The sequence below is a fragment of the Ictidomys tridecemlineatus genome, chromosome 2 (assembly GCF_052094955.1).
Source record: "Ictidomys tridecemlineatus isolate mIctTri1 chromosome 2, mIctTri1.hap1, whole genome shotgun sequence".
Taxonomy (NCBI): Eukaryota; Metazoa; Chordata; class Mammalia; order Rodentia; family Sciuridae; genus Ictidomys; species Ictidomys tridecemlineatus.
In genome coordinates, this window is record NC_135478.1 from 188,858,995 (window position 1) to 188,881,442 (window position 22,448).

Consider the following 22,448-nt stretch of genomic DNA (forward strand, 5'->3'; position numbering starts at 1 on the left):
AACAGCTATAGAAGAAAACAAGTTAAGCTTGGCACTAGAATAATTTCCATGTGTTAAGATTAAGATTTTCTAGAATCTGCCTAAAACACTATTTCTTGATTATTATACAAATGTGTCTTTGGAAGAGAGAGAGAGTACTTTTATTCAGATTCTTATCCAGTATTGCATTCTTTTTTCTAATAATCATTTTAAAAGTTGAAAATGACTGAATCTTCACATAAGAAAACGCCAGTTGTGCATTTTCCAGTTATGATACATGATTGAGATCATTGTTCAACCCTGATATAAGAGTCAAGATAAAAAGAACAGGATGCCATTATGTTCTCAAGATCATCACTCATAAATTCATAATCTATTAACAAACATCTTTGTCCTTTCAAGAATGGTGGAAAGTACCCAACTCTGGGAAAGAAGAATAAATGAACATTTGTTTTACCATTGTGCATATTATAAAAAAATACTGTTCAGAAAATTCATTGAACTGTCAGAGCCTTGATTGACAGGACAAGCATTTGTCCCATTAATAAACTGTAGGTCAGAAATGAATGTTTTGTTGCCCTTGTAAATGTGAGGGTTGAATCTCCCCACTCTTAAGGAAGTGCTAAAATGCTTGTAATTGAAAGTATTATTTCATGTTTTTCAGCCTAATGGATGAATGTAATTTTATAATTTGGACTGGGTAGAAGTGCTACCAGACTTTCTTCAGTTACTACAGGAGCAACAAATAGTGTAAACCCACATATCTCACTTGAGATGCATCTATGTATGCCAGTTAAAATAATCTTGTAACCTTTTCTCATTGCATTCAAATGCAGGGCTTTAAGAAGATAAACCTGACTGAATAGTCAGAATATGAAATACTAAAGGAGACAAGTTGGAGAGGAAACTGGCACATTACTCACTAATGAATCAGACATTCCCTGCTCAGGGGCTCATTGTGCTCCGCAGAAGCCAAGCTACAATTCCAAATGGGAGAGGTATGCTCAGCAAGGGGTTGATCAATTTCTCTGGCTTTACCAAAAGCAGAAATCAAATGGCCATAGGGGAATGCCACCCTTTCTTAGGGTGGCAGTCATATAAAGAAAGTGAAACCAACCTCTGGGGAAAAGAGTAAGGGGAGAGGCATAAGGGTGGCTAGAAGCCAGACTCCGGCCTTGAAACTTGGAGTGGTCCAATGGGGAGGCGGAGTGTTTCCTTGCACCTTGCTTAACTCTGATTTTTATTTTGCTCATGCCTAAGGAACTAAGGACATTTTTTTTTGAAAGTCAATGCTATCAAGTCAAAGTGAAATGAACTAGGCTCTCTTTTTGAAGGCAAATTTTGTCAACAAGACAAAATTTTGTCAACAAGCAAAGTAGAAGAGAACTGTAAGAGGTCAGAAAAATATGAATGGAAGGAACTCACAAATCTGGCCATGTTTGTTGAGGCGAGGACTCCTTGGATGAACATAATGCAATTATGTTGGAAGAAAATTTAAAAGCATATCAACAGCATTGTGTTGAGATCAATGTGTCATCAGAAAATAAGAAGCAGTCAATACCTAGATTGTTGGAAAAGAACTTTCCACAAAATTTTAAATACTTTTAAATAAACAGAGAAGGCCAAGAAAACCAATTCTCATGAAAATATGACAATACAGAAAAATAGGTACAGAATCCAATTTCTAGAACTCAGTGAACACTCTGAGTTCTTTAAAAAAAATCAATAAACTAAAAGGTTAGCACAACTTAAAAACAACTGTGCTCAGCCTTGCATTTATAATAACTGATCAATTTTTTTATTTGGAATAACTGATCAATTTTTTTTAAATTTGGTACCAGGGATTGAACCAAGGGGCACTTAACCACTGAACCATATCCCCAGCTGCCCCACTCCTCTGCCTCCTTTTGAGACAGGATACCATTAAATTGCTTAGGATTTTTGTTAAGTTACTGAGGCTGGCTCTGAACTTGCGATCCTCCTGTCTCAGTCTGCCAAGCCACTGATATTATATTTGTATGCCATCGTGACCGGCACAACTGATGAATTTAAGGAAAAATTAATCAGGACAGGACAGTTTGTGTGCTTGGGAAGAGAGGTTCAAAGAGAAACAGGAAGGGTAAAGAAAGGGCAAGTCATTAAAAAAGAAAAAAATAACTTTTCCAACAAATCTAGGTATTGACTGTGAATCTCTACCTCCAGCTCACCACCCTCCCAGGGTGCCCTGAGGATGTTCCTGTAGGAGCACACAGGGAAGAAGAGCTAAGTGTGCAGATAGAGAAGGGGTAGGAGGAGAATTTCAGAAAGGAGATATGGCTTGAGCTCAGCCTTGCAGGGGCATTGGAGTGGCTCAGCATGGGTCCTTTGAGCAGAGCAGAACTTTACACAGGCACATGGGGGGACAATGTGCAAGGGTGCCTATGAGCTAAAACTCACATAGAGGCTGTGTGAGATGGGTTGGCAGTGGATGAAGCTGGAAGGTTAGGCTGGGGCCACATCAAAGATGTATCCTGTCTGCGGGGGGGGGGCGGGGTAGGGGTGTGTGTGTCTCTGTGTATTTTATCTATGGGGGGAGTTACTGGAAGGTTTTAAGCAGGAGACAGAAATCAGCATATATATCCCTTTGGGTAACAATGTAAATGGATTGAGGTGGGAAGGAACTACAGGCCAGAAGACACTCCAGAGATCATTGCATCTGTCCAGGCATGAGGATGGAGACAGACAGCAAAATGAATATTTCTGGATCTGTGTGTTCATATTACATCTGCGTCCAGAAATCCATCTTGTTATGGTTTAGATATTAGGTGTTCCCCAAAAGCTCATATATGAGACAATGCAACAATCCCCTGATGGGGATTAACTGAGCGGCAACTGAAGGCAGGTAGCGTGTGGCTGGAGGAGGTGGGCACCAGGGGTATGTCCTTGGGACATATATTTTGTATCTGGTGAGTGGAATTTCTCTTTTGTGAGCTGCTTTCCTCTGTCATACTCTTCCTCCATGATTTTCTGCCTCACCTCAAGCCCTGAGGAATGGAGCCAGCTGTCTATGGACTGAGACCTCTGAAACAGTAAGCCCCAAATAATCTTTTTCTCCTCTAAAATTGTTCTTTCAGGACTTTTAGACAAAGCAGCAAAAAATGCCTGAGTAAAAGAGATCTGTTCAGCAGCACTTCTATCACCAGTCTAGTTTCCAATATACTCTTTCTTGTCCCTTGTTCAAAGCACCCAAATTTCTGTGTCTCTATAATTTCCTGACTGTCCAGTAGTGAATTCCTTGTCGCCTACCTCATTGAGAAGCAGTATACCAGCAGCCTGACTCATGAGCTACAGAGCACCCGGAAAGTACACCCTTCCTCTAATCTGCCATTTTTGATCCCCTCTCTAAAAGCTACTTAAGATTACATTCAGTAAGTATTTATTGAGGCCTTACTATGTGCCAGGTGTTTGGGAAACATCACTAAACAAAACGAACACAGCTCTGTTCCTTGTGGAATATACTTGCTAATAGGGGGATCCAGACAGCAAGTAATTAAAAATAAGTCAATTGCATAGTAGTGGATTAGAAGTTGATAAGCTTTATGGGGGAAAGAAAGTAGAGTTGGGGGAATCAGGAGTGCCTGAAGGGAGAGGGGAAGCAGTCTATAATGTTTAAAACTAGGAAGGTGGCTTCTGAGAAAAGTGTTGAGGGAGGGAGGGATTCAGCCATCAGAGATATGAGAAGATATTTCTGGGAAGAGGCAAGAAAATGGGAGCAAGCCTGGTTTGTCTGAGGCTTGGAGAACAGTCAACCTGGAACCTGATGACTGTTTGAGTAAGCTTTTTAACTGCTGTGACCAAAAGACCTGACAAGAATAATTAGAGGATGAAAAGTTTACTTTGGACCCAACAGTTTCAGAGGCCTCAGTCCACAGATGACTGACTCCATTACTCTGGGCCCACGGTATAGCAGAACATCATGGCAAGAGAGTGTGGCAAAGGAAAGCAACTCAGGACATGGAACCAGAAAGGAGATCGAGGAGTGTGGGAGGGAAATGGGAGTGAGAGAGGAAGAGAGAGGGAGGGAGAAATAGCTCCCTTGACCACAGACAAAATATAAACCCAAAGGGTGCGCCCCTATTGATCCACCTCCTCCAGCCACACCCTACCTGCCTACAGTTACCACCCAGTTAATCACTACCAGGGGATTAATGCACTGATTAGGTTAAGGCTCTCATAACCCAATCAGTTCGCCTCTAAACTTTCTTGCATTGTCTCACACATGAGTTTTTGGGAGACACCTAATATCTAAACCCTAATAGTGACTGACATGTGACATGAGAGAGGAAAAAGAATCACAGTGTATAGGGCCCTATAAGCCACTATGAGATTCAGGCTTTTACTGTAGAAAATGGGGAGTCCATGCAGAGCACTAAGGAAGGGAAAGACTATTTGAATGGAATCACCTTGGCCATGTGTGAGATAGACTGCTGGTGGCAGTGTGGAAATAATGAGGCCAGCTAGCAGACTTCTGAGGCAGCCCAGGTGAGCAGTGGTCATGGCCTGAGACAAGGGAGGGGTGATTGATGAGAACTGACCAACTTCTGATTATATTTTGAAGACAGAGCTAATAGGATTTTCTGATGACTTGGATACAAGGAATGGCAGAGGGGGAGTGGGAAGGAAACAAGAATACTCCAAAGATTTTGGATTTTATAACAGGAAGAATGACTTTGCCAGTTATTGGCATGGAGAAGCTGGTGGATGAAGCAATGAGCAGGCATTGAGAAAACCAAGGGGACAATGGGCTGAGACCAGTTTGATTTTCTTTACTGTCGAGATACTGTTTTAGTAGCCAGGTGGAGATGCTGCCAGGGAGTGGGAACCTTTCTGGTTCCATGTCCTGAAGAATACCTGGTCTAGTGATTTAAATTAAAAAAACTGTCAACATATAGATGATAAAAAGTCCTGTGACTGGATGAGACCACCAGAGAAAAGAGTGTGGAGAATGAAAAGATGAGAACTCAGTTCTGGGGCCACCAAAGTTATCAGACTGAGAAGAAGAGGATGACACAAAGAAGGGGCCACTGGATATCCTTGTGACAGCTCTGTCTACAATTGCGAAACCTGCTCTTCCACTCGTATCCGACCTCAGTGCCTGCTGTGGTTTGAATCTGGAATGTCCTCCAAAGTTTCCTGTGTTCAGAGCCGGGGTTTTGGCGAAGTGATTGCATCATGAGAACTCTGACCTCCCAGGTAGATTAATCCACTGATGGCTGAATGAACTACTGGAAGGCAGAACTAGTTGGAGGAAAGCCACTGGGGTCACGCCTAAAAAGGGTTTGTCTTCTCTCCAGGCCCTTTCTCTCTCTCTTTCTCTCTGCTTACCAGTGGCTGTTAGGAACTAATCAGCTTTCCTCTGCCACCTCCTTCTGCCATGATGTTCTTCTGCCTCACCTCAGTCCCAGAGTAATGGCGATAATCAACCATGGACCGAATCTTCTACAACCATAAGCCAAAGTCAATCTTTTCCTTTAAGTTCTTCATGTTAGGTATTTTGGCTACAGTGACAAAAAGCCAACTCCTGCAATGCTTCACATTTCTCAGATTCCCAGGCTATCTTCCATGACTCCCACTGCAGGTGTTTGAGATCTGTCCATTTCCTTCCCTTTTCATCATTCAAGGCAGTGTCACTTCTGTCAACAACTTAAGTGGTCTTCCTTCTCTACTCTTGCCTTGATAATCTGTTCCCCAATGTACAAGAGATATTTTTCTAAATTGACAATATATGTCTTTCTCTACAAAACAAAAGGCCAATTCCTGAGCAGAGCTGAAAAGTCATGCATGACTCAGCTTCTGTCTGACTCTCCAATCTTACCTCTTACCATTGCCTTACTGGTCCCCCTGCCCCCTTCCAGTTCTTGAAGAAAGACACATGCTCTCGCACTCTGGATGTCAGCACATGGGGATCACTTGTTATGGAACACTTTTGTCTTCAATTTTACCTGGATAACCCTCCGTCTCTTTTAAGTTTCACCTTAGGTAGCACTTCTTCTCAGAAGCCTTCTCTGATCTATTCTCATCTTCTAGTATGGGAATGAGAACACTCCCATGTGCTTATACATCACATCTGCCTTCCCCTGATCTAGCCTGTCTTGCTGTAATTTATTTATCTGTCTCCTACTAGACCACGAGCTCCAGGTTTAGCCCCTATGTTACTGCCATTACATGGCACTTGGTAAGCATTTGTCAAATGAAGAGATACAGAATGAATTCACATGTGAAAGAATGATCTTGATCAAAAATTTTGGCAATATAAATTGAAGAAGAAGACTAGATTAGAAAGACATTAGAGTGAAAAAAAAATGTGTCAATGATTCAACATGGATTTGGACCATAGGGGAGAGACTGAGATGTTGAAGAGGCTGAAAAGGCTCAAAAATGTCTGTATTGGGTGTCCTAAACAAAGGTAAGGAAAATAGGAAGTGGAGAGCTTGGAGACAAAAAGTAATTAGTTTAGTTAATAACTCTGAGGTATCTGTTTTAGTTATTTAAGTAGCAGTGTCTATAAAGTAAATAACAACCTAACGATGGTGATCTATGAAAAAGAAGAAGCAAAAACAACAATTTGGGATCCACAGGTCCATTAGTGTATTTGAAGTCATTGAAGTAAGTGAGACAAACCAGGGTATGTTCAATGAGTGGAAAGGAAGAATTCAGATGGAATCTCAAGAAGATTAGAATCTGAATTAATACAAGTTGAGCATCCCTCAAATGAGAATCCAAAATCCTCCAAAATTTGAAATCTTTTGAATGCTGAAATGCTCAAAAGTTCTGAATTTCAGAGCATTTTGGATTTGGGGATTGGGGATGTTCAATCGGTAAAGTCTATGCAAATATTTCAAAAATCTGAAAAAAAAATCCAGAAATATGAAACATTTCTGGTCCCAAGTATTTCAGATAAGGGAGAGTCAAACTTTATTCTAAAAGACAGAAATAAACATTTAAATATAGAGCAGTAAGAGGAAAAGTTTGAATTTTTTCCCCCAAAAACTAAAGAACTTTAAGGAAGGGAGGACTAAGACATATAGTATATAAACATAGTGTATTCCACAGAGGAGTCAAGTGAGACAAAAACCAATGTCCATTAGATTTAGCAATGTGGAGGATACTGGGGATTAGTGAGGAGGCTTTCTTGGATGCATGAAAGAGTCTGCTTGAGTTAAACGTTTAAGTTAAGGAATGAATGGGAATAATGAAAGTAGAGAAAATAGGTTAGAAATTTATTTTCAAGATTTTTTTTTTCTTAAAAGGATAAAGAGAAATGAGTGACTACTTGCCTTACATTTGTGTTTTGTTTCTTGAAGCAGCAGCAAATTGAGTAAAAGAGCTCATGAGTAATGAAAAGTGAAGGAATCTTGAAAGCTGGGAAGGGTACATAGAGAGGGCTGGATAGATGGAGCAAAGTGACCAAAGATGTAGGGGAAAATGGAACCAGGACAACAGGTTGAAAAGCCCATTTCATTCTTTGAGATGGAAGCAAGGAGGTAATAATGAGTGACATTATTACCATTTGAGCTTCTGTTACTCTCTAAATACGACAGCAGATCTTACACTGCAAATAAAGAGAGCCAAAGAGATCCAAAAGCTTTGGAAAATGGTGAGTGTCTGCAATCACTACAGTGAGTCTGGGGGAAAATGGGACTAGACCCAAGAAACCCGATTTGCCAGTAAGAGAAGTAAATGCAGTGGATTGGTTCAAGTAACTAAAACAGGAACAAAAATTGGCTTAAACAATCCTTATCTGAATGCACAGTGCCATTCCCATTATGTGTGTAGACAGTCAGCTAAGTCTTGGGTACTAAATGGTTATACGGTTATGATCCAGGTAGTAAATTCCTTGTAATGTTTACATAATTCATCAGATCTATGGGCCTTTATTAACAGGAAATGCCAGCATTTGATTATTTTTATTTCAAAACCAGCTTTATTGAAATCTGAAAGGAACAACTTCAAGGAAAAGAAAATATATTGAAACAGATACTCTTCTCTCAATAATGCCAACAGTCTAAAGATGTTTAAGAAATGAATTAGATATAATGATCATTTATCTCTGAAAATTAAAACCCCATTTAGGAATTGTGGGAGAGTCTTTCTCCTGAATATCAGTCTAGTTATTCATTTAGAATCTTTAATAATATTTCGAAAGTAATTAATCAACTTATGACATAGATTTAAGGGCTGTCACCTTTCATTGTCATTAATGAAACTGTCTGGAGTTTTTATCTGCACTTTTCTGGTGATTTAAAGAACTTGTTTTTTTTTTTTTTTTGTAAGCTCTTTGAAGACCAGAAGAAAGTCTAAAATCATTGGGCCTTGACGTACAGATTTCAATGAACAATCCAAGTAATGTGTTAATGAGACCAAAATAAAATTTAGAAGTCTCTTAATTTTGACAAGATGGAAAGGGAATTTTTGAAAAGTCCAAAATGCATATTCATTTCTGTTAGGAGGAAACTTTTTTTTCTGTCAACAGTCTCTGCTTTGGCTGCTTCTTTATGTCATTCAAGAAAACTTTAAAATTGTACTATTTGATGCTCATTTAAAAACAACAATAATAGCTCAGGTAATATTTTAAGCTCAAAGGTTCACCCAGGTCCAAAATGGATTTTATTTGTTTGCTTGGTCCTAACTAGACAGTGGTTAGCCCGTGGGCTCTCTCTGGACAGTAGCCTCTGGCTGCAATGGGAGGAATTCTTCCTGAATGTGAAGCCACAGTTAGCTGACAGCTGCTCACCTAAGGGGGCTTTAAAAAGTCAGTGAGAGAAGGCAGACCCTGATATGAGCTTTCCTTCAGACTTTAGATAACCATCTGCATCTGTGTTTAGAATATGTAATTCCCATATACGCTTTGGCTTGAACTTTGTATAGTCAAAGCCCAAAGAAATGGCTTCAAGATAATATCTTCAAGGAATGCTAGTTCACATCCCCAGCAGGTGATATTACGATGGAAACTGATTATAGATATGATGTTTATGGGTCATAAGTTTTGATCCTTGCAGTAATTAATACATCATAATGAGGAAATATACCAAAAAGATTTCAGTCATGAAAATGATATAAAACATTTATAAACTTGTTGATTTTTCTTTTAATATTATGACTTCCTTCTATTAAAGATGTAATTTTATATGGAGTCTGTGAAAGTAGATAATAGAGTACTTGGGATACGCCACTGACAGTCAGCTGTTTATGCTTCTGTTTGTACTCATGCTATTCTTACTAGTAGCTAAGGGGTAGGACACACTACAAGGTCTGATTTAGGACTGAAAAGACCAAATTAATCAGCTTTGTGCTACTACAGTGAAATACCAGAAGCGGCTAACTTCATAGAAAAAGGTTGACTTAGCTCACAGTTTTGGGTTCAAGGGCAGGGTGCCTGCACTGTCTCAGTTCTGGCAAGACCTCATGGTGAATAGTGTCACGGTAAGTGCTCACACAAGAAGCCAGGAGCCCGAGACCCTGGAGTCCCACAATCCCTTCTGAGGGCATGATTCCTCATCATATGGACCTCCTACTACAACCCACCTCTTAATGGTGCACCACTGTCTCCCAATACCACCACCCTGGGACCAAGTACACTACTCATGAATTTGGGGGAAAACAAACCACAGAATAGATGACAGTGTATCTTCTCCCAGAATCCATCCACATAAGACAGAAGTAGAGGGCAAGCTTAGACTTTGCTTACCATGTGCCCTATCATTTTTCTGTGAGCTTCTCCTTATTTCCCATTTTAACCTGTCTGGTTCACTTGCAACACTACTCATGACTTAGAATGTACCCATGCCCTTGACCCTTCATGTCTTCACCCACTATTAACCCTTTACGTCACAACCCAATACCTCATCAAAACCTCCAGGTCCTCTATTTTATCATCTTAAAATTTTTAATATCTGTGGTATGAGAGTAATTATGAAAAATGTTCTTAAAATTGAAATACCTCTTCCCAAATGTACAAATAAAGAGGTATTTGTTCATTTATTGAGGCATGAGATCTTTTAATTGGATTTTTAAAAATCTTCTAAATGTGAATGTGTACACATTGATACATGATTATTACTGGTAGCTTTAGCCAACCATAGAAATAAAAATTAAGATGTCTACACTGTACAAATAAGTTACTCCCTTATATAGTTCCATGTGTAATGAAATGTCAGAACAAGCTTTAATAATGATGTATGTATTGCATAAACCTTCAGGGTCAACGAAGGAAGTCTGCTTAAAGACCATAACAATGTAATCTACCCTTCCCCCCACCTCATACAAACCATAAGAAATTGCCAAATTCTGTCAGCTCACATGTCACACGAAAACAACACACTTTTGATCTGGAAAGGTTTTCTGAAGATATGTGATGAGCAAGAAAGATCTCAATACCCATGTTTCAGTCCCAAGCAGCCCTGCACTCTGATCACCTGCATTTCAACTGCTCTCAAAGCTACCTGTTTTTGCTCAGTCCACCAGGGAAGTCCAGTTACCAGAAAATACACACTTACTAACAGGAAATCTGACGACCGTAAGAAGGTGTTTTCCTCTGTACAATAGAGTTCAAAGATGTGTCATCCATGCAATTTGGAGCAAAATGCAACACCTTTATTATGGTTGAATACCCCTCTCTCCTCCCTGCTGTATTATGGCAACTTATGATTACAGCATTACGTTTTCTGAGCCTGCTTGAACATGCATGTAGGTGACCTTCCCTTTTCTGTGCATAGCTTTCAATCAGTAAGCATGTCAAGGTGGGAGGAAGGATGACAGGAATAGCAAAAGAGGAAAAATCAATTTTCAGAAAGCATATGGTAACAACTGAATATTTAATCAAATTAGCCTAGAAATTCCTTCCTATTTTCAGCACTCTTTGCAAGGCAGTTGCTTCATGGTACAAAATGAATTTCAATAAATGTCATATATTTAGTTAGATGGCTTATTTTTAAAATTTGTTGAAACAGGTCACCGACTCACAATGTCTCGTTCCAAGACATGACAGATGGGTATTGATATTGAATAGAGAGATTGACATTAGCCGGAAGGTTCTAGGCAGAAGAAAAAGTCATTCATTTAACACCCAACAAAATATTTACTGCGTACCTACTACGTGCCAAGAAAAAAAAATTATAAATATTTGGACTTTATATTGCAATAGAAAGAGGAGGTGTGTCCAAATCATTTCCTTGGGGTTAGTAAGGATTCTGACTGAATACCAGAGTACACAGTCTTTAAGGGTACTTATATTTTTTCGAATCACATCAAAAATGCATTAGTATTCATTCAAACATCCATGCTGTCATGGTTGCAGGATTTTATACCTAACATGGATTTTTAAAGATGCTGTTTACTGACCCTTAGCAAAACCAACTTCCTATTTTTTTTTTCTGGAACAAAAAAAATGGGGCCTTACATGGTTTCAAAGATTTCTGAGACATCAAAGAGCTCAGAGGGACACACAGTTTATGGATAATGGCTTAAGATTTAGTGAATCAAAAACACATGGATTAAATTTCCCTTAAAAGACCCCTAGGTTTAAAACTTCAAGAAGGAAAATGCACTGGTCCCAAGCAAAGCCAACACTCATTTTTTTTTTTGTTTCTAATTTTTAAAGTGAGTTTGAGTTGCTTTTGGACCCAAAACCTTGGTTGGCTTTTTCTCTCCCACATGAATTGGCCCCAAAGGACTTGACCTACCTCTGTTAAACAAATTTACTCCACCTCTTTCTCAGATTTGTAAAGACTACTATCATATGTTAAAATTCTCCAGCTTTGAATGTTCTTCTGGATATTTTCAATAAGATATTAAAAATTAAAAATCGTCCTTGGTCTTATCCAACAATTTGGATAATCCCTCCCGCCCCCACCTCAGATAAGCCATAAGAAATTGCCAAATTCTGTCTACTCACATGTCACATGAAAACAACACACTTTTGATCAGGAGAGGTTTTCTGAGGATATGTGATGAGCAAGAAAGATCTCAATACCCATGTTTCTTTTCTTTCTTTTTCTCTCTTTCTTTTACATTCAACTTCAAAATTGGACCTGAGATTCTAGGTACCGTCTCAGATTTCCAACTACTGGGAACATAAGATCATTTCAAAACAGGAAAAGGGCACTGATCTTAGTTTGTGCACCATTTCATGACATTATTATATTTGCATTTAAAATAGTAGGAAGAAATATGGTACATAATCTTCCTTTCTAACACAATGGCCTTCCAAAGGCAGCTAGCCCAGGCATTTCACCGAGTTTTTTAGGACTAAAGAAACAAGTTAGTGCATAACCTGTGAGCTTTTATTCCTTTGGAAAAATAGATTGCAACACTGATCTGATTGCTTTTAAAGGGCACACAAAACCAGCAAGGCGGTGCAAGTTTTGAATTTCAATGGCAGAGGAATAACAACAGGCGAAGTTCTGTCAGATTAAAAAAAAAAAAAAGCCAATATTCCAATGTGAGGTTTTATCCTGAATGAGAGAACTTGGGAATTAAGTTCATATATAAAGTTAGGATGGATTCAGATTTCAGAGAATGACTATTTCAGTTTAAGAATAAAACAACTAGACTATTCTTTACTTTAGAAATACACCTACTTGATGCACAATATATGGGTTGATAAGTTGAGAAAATAAGTATGTAACAATAGGTGATCAATTATAAAATATTTTTTTCTTTTTTGAATTGCCAAATATGGCCTGGAGACTTTCTGTCTCTTTAGGCCTTAGAGTGTTTTAACGGCACTGAATCAACATTTTAAAACTGGGAGATGTTTAGCTTCTTTTGAAAATTTGATGTGGGGAAAAGGGTACACTTGTACATTGTTGGTGGGACTGCAAATTGGTGCAGCCAATTTGGAAAGCAGTATGGAGATTTCTTGGAAAGCTGAGAATGGAACCACCATTTGACCCAGCTATTCCCCTTCTCGGTCTATTCCCTAAAGACCTAAAAAGAGCATACTACAGGGACACGGCTACATCGATGTTCATAGCAGCACAATTCACAATAGCAAGACTGTGGAACCAACCTAGATGCCCTTCAATAGACAAATGGATAAAAAAAAATGTGGCATTTATACACAATGGAATATTACTCTGCATTAAAAAATGACAAAATCATAGAATTTAGAGGGAAATGGATGGCATTAGAGCAGATTATGCTAAGTGAAGCTAGCCAAGCCCTAAAAAACAAATGCCAAATGTCTTCTTTGATATAAGGAGAGTAACTAAGAACAGACTAGGGAAGAAGAGCACGAGAAGAAGACCAACATTAAACAAGGATGAGAGGTGGGAGGGAAAGGGAGAGAGAAGGGAAATTGCATGGAAATGGAAGGAGACCCTCAGGGTTATACAAAATTACATACAAGAGGAAGTGAGGGGAAAGGGAAAAATAATACAAGGGGGAGGAATGAATTACAGTAGAGGGGGTAGAGAGACAAGAGGGGAAGGGAGGGGAGGGGAGGGGGGATAGTAGAGGACAGGAAAGGCAGCAGAATACAACAGACTTGAGTATGTCAATATGTAAATCAATGGATGTGTAACTGATGTGATTCTGCAATCTGTATACGGGGTAAAAATGGGAGTTCATAACCCACTTGAATCAAAGTGTGAAATATGATATAACAAGAACTATGTAATGTTTTAAACAACCAACAATAAAAAAAAAAAAGAAAGAAAATTTGAAAGATGCCAAGTACTGCTTGGGCCTGGGCCTCTCATCCTAAGCCTTAAGGTGACTCTCATGATGCCAAATGGTGACTGTCCCTTCAGGTGAGGCATTTTCCAAGCAATAACTAGCTGCTAGTGAAATGGTTAGTTTTGCTCCTTTAAGTTACCTATTTCCAAATTTTCATTCAGGACATAGATCATAACAGAGGGAGGAGGAAAAGAGGAAGAAAATCAAACGTGGTTCCTTAACACTGGAAAGGCAAGAGAAAGAGAAGAAAAAGAGAAGTGCAGGGCACAGAGGCTGCACAACATCAGCAATCGCCTCCTTTCCTGTCTCTAGGTTCATATTTTGGAAGGGATCAGCAACCAAGGCGGTGGTATTACTCTCAACAAATCCCACTGGACTAGGCTCACAGTATAGAAAATAAGAAGGAGGTCCAAATGGACCAATATCTCTGATGGAACATGGCTCAGGGGAATGTAGAGAAATGCTGTACATTTCTTTCCATACCTCATAAACCAAGAGGTATGGGTCGCCCCTCTATTTTCATCTTTGAAACTGTAACTGTGGTGGACATTGTCCAGATTCCCCGGCCCCTAAAACCAGAGACTCTGTGAACAGCTGTGTAAGCTGTTCACTGCATGATTCCAGAAAAAAAAAAAAAAAACAACAAGATGAGAAGGGAACTCTTGAGGAGTGCTCCCAATATTTACATGACTCACCCCCATCTCCATAGGTTCTAGCTCAAACCTTTGATGTGAGGCCTTCCCTGACCTTGCTACTGAATTTTTTTTTATCACCATCCTACCCCCTCTTAAGCTTTGATGGTGTCTATTCTCTTTCACCACTTTATTCTGCTGTGCAGCTCTTATCACTACCTAACATGTAACACATTTGACTTGCATGTTTATTGTTCGCTTGCCTCAACAGAAGAGAGCATCATGAGGTCAGAAGTTGTTTTTCTGCTTTATTCTTTACTAAAACACCGATATCTAGAACTAAGCCTAGTAGGTGCTCAACAAATCATTCTGCATGAATGACTTAAATCCTCAATCACATTTTCAGAGTATAAGAACCTGACTCTCATTAGAACTGGTAATTCTCTAACCGCATTTCCTTCATTATATTACAAGAAACATTTTAAAGTTCTATCACCCATTATATAATGTATATGGCCCAGAGTCTTTAGGTGATTTCTGGGAGGCCTATAGCTACATAATTTACCACAGATTTTAAAATCAACAAGAGTAACCTGCATAAACACACTTGCACATGCTTACACAATCACGGGAAGAAATGCATATGCCTTTGTGTGTGATTGCAAAGTTAACTGTTCCCCATTTCACAGTGCTCACACCTCCGGCTATAATGCCACATGTGTGATTTTTCTCTCAATTATATTTTACAGCTTATAAAAACACTTTCTTCATTTTTTTCCCTTGAAAAGCAAAGTAGTCAGATTTTACTGGATGTTTTTATTGAAACAAAACCCAAGGGGAATATTTTAAACTGTTTAACACAGCTGAAGAGATATCTGAGAATGAGCTCTCTGATGGAAGTGCAGATTACAAAATTACTCACAGTTTTTAATCTGATAACAGGAGAACGCCCCACACATATGAATGAGGCCTTTACTTGGTATGTCCTACTACAAAAAGAGAAAAGGAGAAATAGAGAGGGAGGAGATGAGAAAAACTCCAGGAAATGTTAGATTCATCATCTATCACTAACTTACAGATTCCATTGGATAAGCTCATTGGCAAATTTCTCCAAGAGTGAGCCTGGCTTGATGACTTGGGTATGTGGTGCTATCGAGAGGCTGGGGTTGGGCTCAAGTTCAGTTTCCTTGACTATTATATGGGACTACTAAGCTATTAATATCAGTCATACCCAGCTCCCAGTATCAGAAAGATGATACATGAAGAAGCTGCTTGAAAAATTTAAAGTCTTTAAACTCAAATCTTTTTAAAAAAATATTTATTTTTTAGTTGTAGTTGGACACAACATCCTTGTTTTATTTATTCATTTTTATGTGATGCTGAGGATTGAACCCAGGGCCTCGCACACGCTAGGCAAGCATTCTACTGCTGAGCCACAACCCCAACCCTAGACTCCAATCTTTTGATTTTTTTAAAAAATTCTGTTACTTAGTAGCAAATGGGAATATTCTTACTGTCTTTCTCATATAATGTCCCCTTAATGATTATATGGATTTGCACTCCATTTTATGCACGTGATGCCTGTCTGCATAACTAGATTGTAAACCCTTCAAGGGCAGATAGGCGGATCATTCATTTCTTCCTTTAAAAAAACATTCTCCTAGTACCCAGCACATATGATACTCAAAGTAAAGTTCAGTTATTTTTGGTGAGGCAAATGTGGGCCTGGCAGCAACTCGGTGTCTGTTAAGAACAGAGAATCAAAGTAATCCTGAATTGACATTAGTCAGCGTACCTATCATTTATTACTAAGAGCTGACTATTTATTTTGCACTGAGAAAAGCCCATGCAGAAAACTCTGCCCTGAGGGCTTGGTGTCAAAGACATGAGTTCCAATATACATCAGCCAAGAAAAAGAAACAAATTCCCTGGCATTTAAGTTTCTGCATGTATTTTCTTCCCCTAAGTGAGCACAATAAGAAAACTAGGCGTCCCATGAACAAACATAGTAAACCAAGGGAAATCTCAGGGACGGGGGAAAAGAAAGCATAGATGGCTCTGATGAGAATCACTAAATGTAATGACAGTAAAGAAGAAACCGGGAAACTGGAATGGAGAAATGTGGACACAGAGGGTTTGGAAGGGGTTGTGACCAAGAAAAGAGAAGAGGATGAGAAGGAAGGAGCAGAGAGATGGGAGGCGATCTGAATGTGTTTGCTGCCTTAATATTGCTTTGATGTAGCCACTAGACAAAGTGTGTGTCCTGAAAGGAAAGTGTCCTTCAGAGTTATTCACATTAAAATAACCATATTTGAGAAGAAAAGTTCACTTGGGGCTATTATACAGATTGGCAAAAGAAAAACTAGACCAATCCTATTTTGAACTATTTGTTTCTGACAACAGCTACAATAGTTGATTCTTAAAATGTATTAAGAAATCAAGCCCTCATTAAAAAGAAAATTCAAGATTACTGTAGGGTATATGCTTATAAGGTCTTAAAATGAATTTATAAATTATAGGAATTCCCTCTACTTAGAAAAATGTTATTTTTCTCTGATTGTAGGTTTAAAAGTAGTGAAAATATTAGTTTTGAGCTTTCACAGTGATTGGCCATGGTTCATCTGGTACATTTTTATTATTCAGATAAACCTCATCCTCTAATTCTGAAAGCATCAAATGTAAATCCGTATTGCAAATGATCAAGAACAAAGCATCTTTGAAAAAGGAGTAGGCAACAGACGGTCTTCTATCTGTCATAAATCCCATCTTACTCAAAACAAGATATGTTTAAGTTAATAGCTATTGGCTTATGCTCTGTTAAGTTTGAAAACTGAACACAAATTTTAAACTACCAGTATATTTTATAGGCAATCAGACACGTTTTTAGTACTACAAAAATTTCTTACAAATGATGTAAATATTACCTGTGTCATTCATCAGTTCAAAAAGTAAAATTGAATGTAAAAGACTTGTCACAAGAAACCAAAGCACCTCATCTTTGTTCCTTTATGGATTTTGACGGGTTGCAAACAAAGCCCAAGAAGCTTCTAGCTGGAAAGGAAAGCTATATACCTGCAAATAATCCCAGCATCATTTACACTGTTCACATAAAAGCACAATTTATGTCCCAGTAGCAAAGAGAATCATAATGTACATCATTTTCAGATCATCTTCATGCAGAAAAAATTCATTAGTCAGCTATAATAGTTTAGCTGTAAAGGAAAATAATGTTTTTCTGAATTCATTTGCATGGCAATGTGCATGTGTCTGGCTGATGGAAACCACAGAATAAATCTCCACCCAATGCTACAAAATGTGAACAGTCTTCTTAAAATTCAGTCTATATTCTCTCCTGCCTCGGCTTTTCCAATCCTCTCATATTCACGGGCCATCTTAACTTGGCAATTAAAGTATCCTGATTATTTTGCCTAAGAGAGTTGACAATATTTCATTCTGCTCAAGAGCTCCTTTGAACATAAAACTGTGATAAGGGAAAATCCACTAGGCAACTATTCATGCGTGAGCCCCAGGAACCCTTTCCAACTGCCAAATAGCAAATGGCTCTTTTTAAAACATAAGAGATATGAAACGAGAAACCACCACACTTTGGAGTAAATTCTGCATTGTACTTTTTATGGGTGCTTTCAGTATTGGGTCAACACCAGCACCAATCGAACCACGGACCTCTGGTTCTAATCTATTTCACTTAAGAGCTAAGGTATGATTGAAAACGATGGATCACAAGCCCTGTGTGTTTGCCAGAAATGAAGAATTCTCACCGTCCCAGAAACACCTGCCCCTTGGAAAGACCCTCACATAATACAGATAAATCAGAGCTGAGAACAAGGAAATGGCTTGGCTCAAACCTTGCCAGCTGCATCACCCTGGACAGGGTGACCGGATCCCTTCTGTGAGGGCTGAGTCAGATCACAGCCTTGAAACTTGCTGGGCCATAACAGTCATTCAGCGCCTATGGCCCCAGCGGCCCCTCTCCCGCCCAAGTCGCACAGGTGATCAGAAACAACCCCTGAAAGCGACAAGTCCAATTCTAGTTCCCACCTCCCTCTGTCTACATCCCTTCAGTTTCCGAAGCCCCTAAAGTCTCTCCCACATCCGCGGTCTTGTCCTCTGGAACAGCAGTCAGGTCTCTTAGGGGAACAAAGAAAGCAGAAGAGAGGTGGGATGCGGGATCTAAGGGGGGCTGTAGTTTTTTACCTTGAAGTGCCCAGGAACCGGCAGAGGAGAAGTCAGCGGCGCAGGGACCACCCGCGCGCTCCGCGCCTCCCCGCCTCCTCGCAGTGGGTCAGCTGTCGCCCCGCATCTGGCTCGCGCCCTCCGCCCGGCTCCGCATCTGGTCACAAAGCTCTCGGAGCGTCGCGGGCGGCTAGGGCCTCTGGGTCACCTGCGGCCCGGCCGAGCCCTAGCGCCCCTCCCGCCCGTCGGCCGCGCTGCCTCCGCCCCTAGGCAGCCGCGCGCTGCCCGGCGGTGACTCAGCCGGGCATCGGCGCGCGCGGCCCGCAGCGGCCCGGGCGCGTCCAGACGGGAGGCACCGCGAGGTGACGGGACCCAGGAGCTCTCCCGTCCGCCCGCCCGCCCGCGCGTGCGACCCAGCACGTGTCTGTATGTTTGTCTCGCTCGCAATTCGTCCGCCTCGTCGGCGGGTCGGAGGACCGCTGAGGTGGGGACTGGCACCACCCAGAGGGGGAAACCGGCCCCCGCCCTTCCTGCCGCCTGCTCGCCGCGCCTGGCCCCGCGGGGGTCGCGTTTCCTCCCGCCCCTCCCCCGCCCACGGCAAGGTGAAACTTTGTAGGTGGAGAAGTTTTCTTGCCCTGGCTGTGCGCTCTCTCCGCCCTCAGCTAAGGCAGTCTGAAGTTAGCACAGCGGGGGATAAGCGGGACCAAGTCTCCCCCTCCTGGTGCTCGGGCGTTCAGTGTCAGCGCTCGGAGCGCAGAGCGCACGACCCGCACCTTCCGCTCACCCAAGCGCGTTGCCAGTGGGAAGATCCCTAGGCGCTGACCTCGGCTTCTCCCACTCCTCCACTAGCCGCTGGGCGTACGCCTGGATGCAGACAGGTTTGGGCACCGCGGAAACAAGGAATTCTTTGTCGGAGACAGTGGTAGGAGTGGATGGACGATTGTCCCAAAGATTGCGTTATGCAACCGTTATCCCCTAATAGAATAACTCTGATTTCTGGAAGGAAGAACAACAGAGGAGTTTAACCTCCGAAAGGGTTCAGTTTAACTTTTTGTCCCCTGTAGCCAAAAGTAGGCCGATTGAATAACTAAGGAAATAGCAGTAAGCAAACAAAACCGAACAAAAGTTTAATTCTTAAATGTTGAAGTGTCAGGTCTTTCTTTCTCTCTTTCTCTCTCAGTTTTTGGCAGTCTGCATGTTTTTTTTTCCACCTTTAAAAAAATGGTGCACTATAATTGTACATATTGACGTGATTTGTCGTTCCATATCCATATCGTAGGTGCACACAATATAGTAATATAACTTGGCCAATATCACTCCCCAGCACTTTCCCCCTCCCTCCCCACTTCTCACTTCTTGGTACAACTTTCTCTTTTTAAAGGGTTTTGGAACCTTGGTGAATTGAATTAGGATTCGTTTGTTAAGATACATTTTTGTATTTTACTTGTAAAAATTGGCATTGATCTACAAGAATAAACAAACACTTAAAGGTAGTAGGATCTAAGGAACTCCATTACCTGTTAGAACTTAAAAGTTCTTTCCAAGTTTCATAAGGGCTTTTTCAGTAATGGCAGGGTATGAGAGGTGGATCTGTTTTTCATTGGCAGTTATGGGACAAAATAACAGTTACTATGCAGGTTCAGGCATTATTTTCTATAGAATGGAGAATAGGAAAATACAGTAAGACTAGTTATCATTTTCCAAGAACTTAGTGTGTGCCAGGTACATTACCAGAGACTACAGAATGATTTGAATACACAAAAGTGATTATCTTATTATTCCAATTCTGTAGAAAAAGAAAGTCCCCATTACACTAATGGAGTCCTCATAGAATCATTTATAGTTTCTAAAATTCCTAGGGGGGTAACACAGCTGGAGGTAAGAGAGGTCTCTCAAATACCAATGCAGGTATCCTCACACCATGCCAAAGGCCTCAGTTGGGCAAGACTAGATAAACAACATGCCTCTACTGAAGATTTTGTGGGGTTAGGGTTGTGACTCAGTGGTAGAGCATTTGCCTAGAATGTGTGAGGCACTGAGTTTGATTCTCAGTACCATATATAAATAAATAAATGAAATAAAGACCTACTAACAACTTTTTTAAAAAGTAAAAAAAAAAAAAAGATTTTGTAATACTGCATGGCATAACTTAAAACAATTATAGTTTACACTAAAATGCTGATTTACTGGATGTAGGACACTGGGCCTGTTTTTGGACAGATCAGTTAATTTTGATTTCAATAATAGCTTTTAATAAAAGGTGAATACATGAATTTACACACACACTTAGCCATAGTAATCCAAATGAATGATTAGAGTGCTGTTTCTATTTCCTGGTTTCCATAGCAATATGTTAACTGGATTTTTATATCGAATTATGTAGTCGCCTTAACAGGTTTTTTGAGTTTGAGTGCCATGACAAAAATATAAAAGAAAAAAGTACAATTAAAGTTGTAGAAAGACTCAGAAAAGCCAGTGAAAACTAGAAAATAGATTATAAATTCAAACAATGTAGTACATATTTGTTACACTGAAGTTTCCTAGTTTCTAGTTACTGACAAATTTCAATCCTGTTCTGAAATGGGATTGAAAATCATTTTGATTAACCACAAGGAGGTAACAGTTTATAAAAATAACCAAGATTATCATAACAAAAAGAATCTGTGTGAAAGTCAAATAATCTTTACACATTATCTAGATAGATTTAATGGGGGAAAGTGTTGGAAATAATTCCACATTTTGGGCAATGCAGACATTCTAAAACATAATAGGAGTTCTAAAACTTAGTTCTGGTTTTGCAGCAAACTTTAATTGTTGCTCTTTCACTCTCTTGGGGTCCACAGCATGGGTGACACACTGTATGATGAAGTTCTATTGGTATTTTCCTAACCAATCCAAATCACTTGTGGCTGGCACTCTTGGCTGGCTAACCCAGCACCTGTTCCCAACTAGGTTTTCCCTTCTCTCCCTCCACTCTTCATGTTGGGAAAGATAAATATTTGTTTTCCCAGACTCCTTTGCAGCTGATCATGGCCATGTGATGTCATACTGGCAATGAAGTACAGAGTGAAAGCTTATGAGGCCTTTTAGAAAGGGTTTAATTTCATGATTATAGGGACCTGAGAAGTTGATGCTAACCTTTCTCCTTCTTCTTTTTTTTTTTTGGAGGAGGGTACCAGGAATTGAACTCAGGGTCACTCAACCAGTGAGCCATATCCCTAGCTCTACTTTGTATTTTATTAGAGACAGGGTCTCACTGAGTTGCTTAGCATCTTGATAAATCACTGAGGCTTGCTTCGAACTCTTGATCCTTGCCTCAACTTCCTGACCTGATGGGATTATAGGCGTGCACCACTGCACCTGGCTTCCTTATTTTCTTGATTTCATATATGATGCCCAATAGGAAACTAGCCATTTTGCCACCACGAAAGGAAATATTGGCACCAACATTGCTGAGCAATAACACCAATGCCAGTGAGTACTTGCTTCTAAATTCTTTGGTGGAAAAATACTTGTTTCAGACACTGTTATCCAGGGTTTCTGTCATCTGTAGAAAAAGCATTAAAGATGGATATACCTCTCGGATGAGTAGCAAGACATTTGCAAGAGTGAGTTCACATAGTAGTTAAGAGTCTGGGTTTAAAAACCAGACAACTTGCATTTCAATTCCTTCTGTGCTTCTTGCTATGAGCCAGTAAGTTCCCTGTACTGTGGCTGCAAAATGGTGATAATAATAGGGTCAAATGAAGATTAAATGAGGAGCTAGAAGTAAATCACATGGAATAGTATGTGGCAAAATATAAGTGGTTAGAAATCATTAGCTGTCCATATCCACATGTTTGTGGATAACACATAATACTAAACTATTGAGAACTCATCTCTCGACCTTGAGATGGGGCCAATGGTAGCTCTGATCAAGAGAAAGAT

General features: G+C 40.1%; 1 protein-coding gene and 1 long non-coding RNA gene across 5 annotated transcripts in view; one reads left to right on the forward strand and one right to left on the reverse strand.

The window, feature by feature from the left end:
* The window catches only part of Met (MET proto-oncogene, receptor tyrosine kinase), a 109,725-nt gene extending 90,611 nt beyond the window's left edge, over positions 1–19,114 (reverse strand). The window contains exon 1 of one of the 2 annotated variants that reach the window (XM_005332278.5): positions 18,543–19,114. The gene's annotated coding sequence lies outside the window, so the exon portion shown is untranslated. The remainder of the gene's footprint in view (positions 1–18,542) is intronic. The other variant, XM_078040329.1, reaches the window with a different exon arrangement.
* Positions 18,549–22,448, forward strand: part of LOC144375429 (uncharacterized) — a 183,993-nt gene continuing 180,093 nt past the window's right edge. For 2 of the 3 annotated variants that reach the window (XR_013435268.1, XR_013435267.1), the window contains exon 1: positions 18,549–19,005. This is a non-coding gene — a long non-coding RNA (uncharacterized LOC144375429). Of the gene's footprint in view, positions 19,400–22,448 lie in introns of all 3 variants that reach the window. The other variant, XR_013435269.1, reaches the window with a different exon arrangement.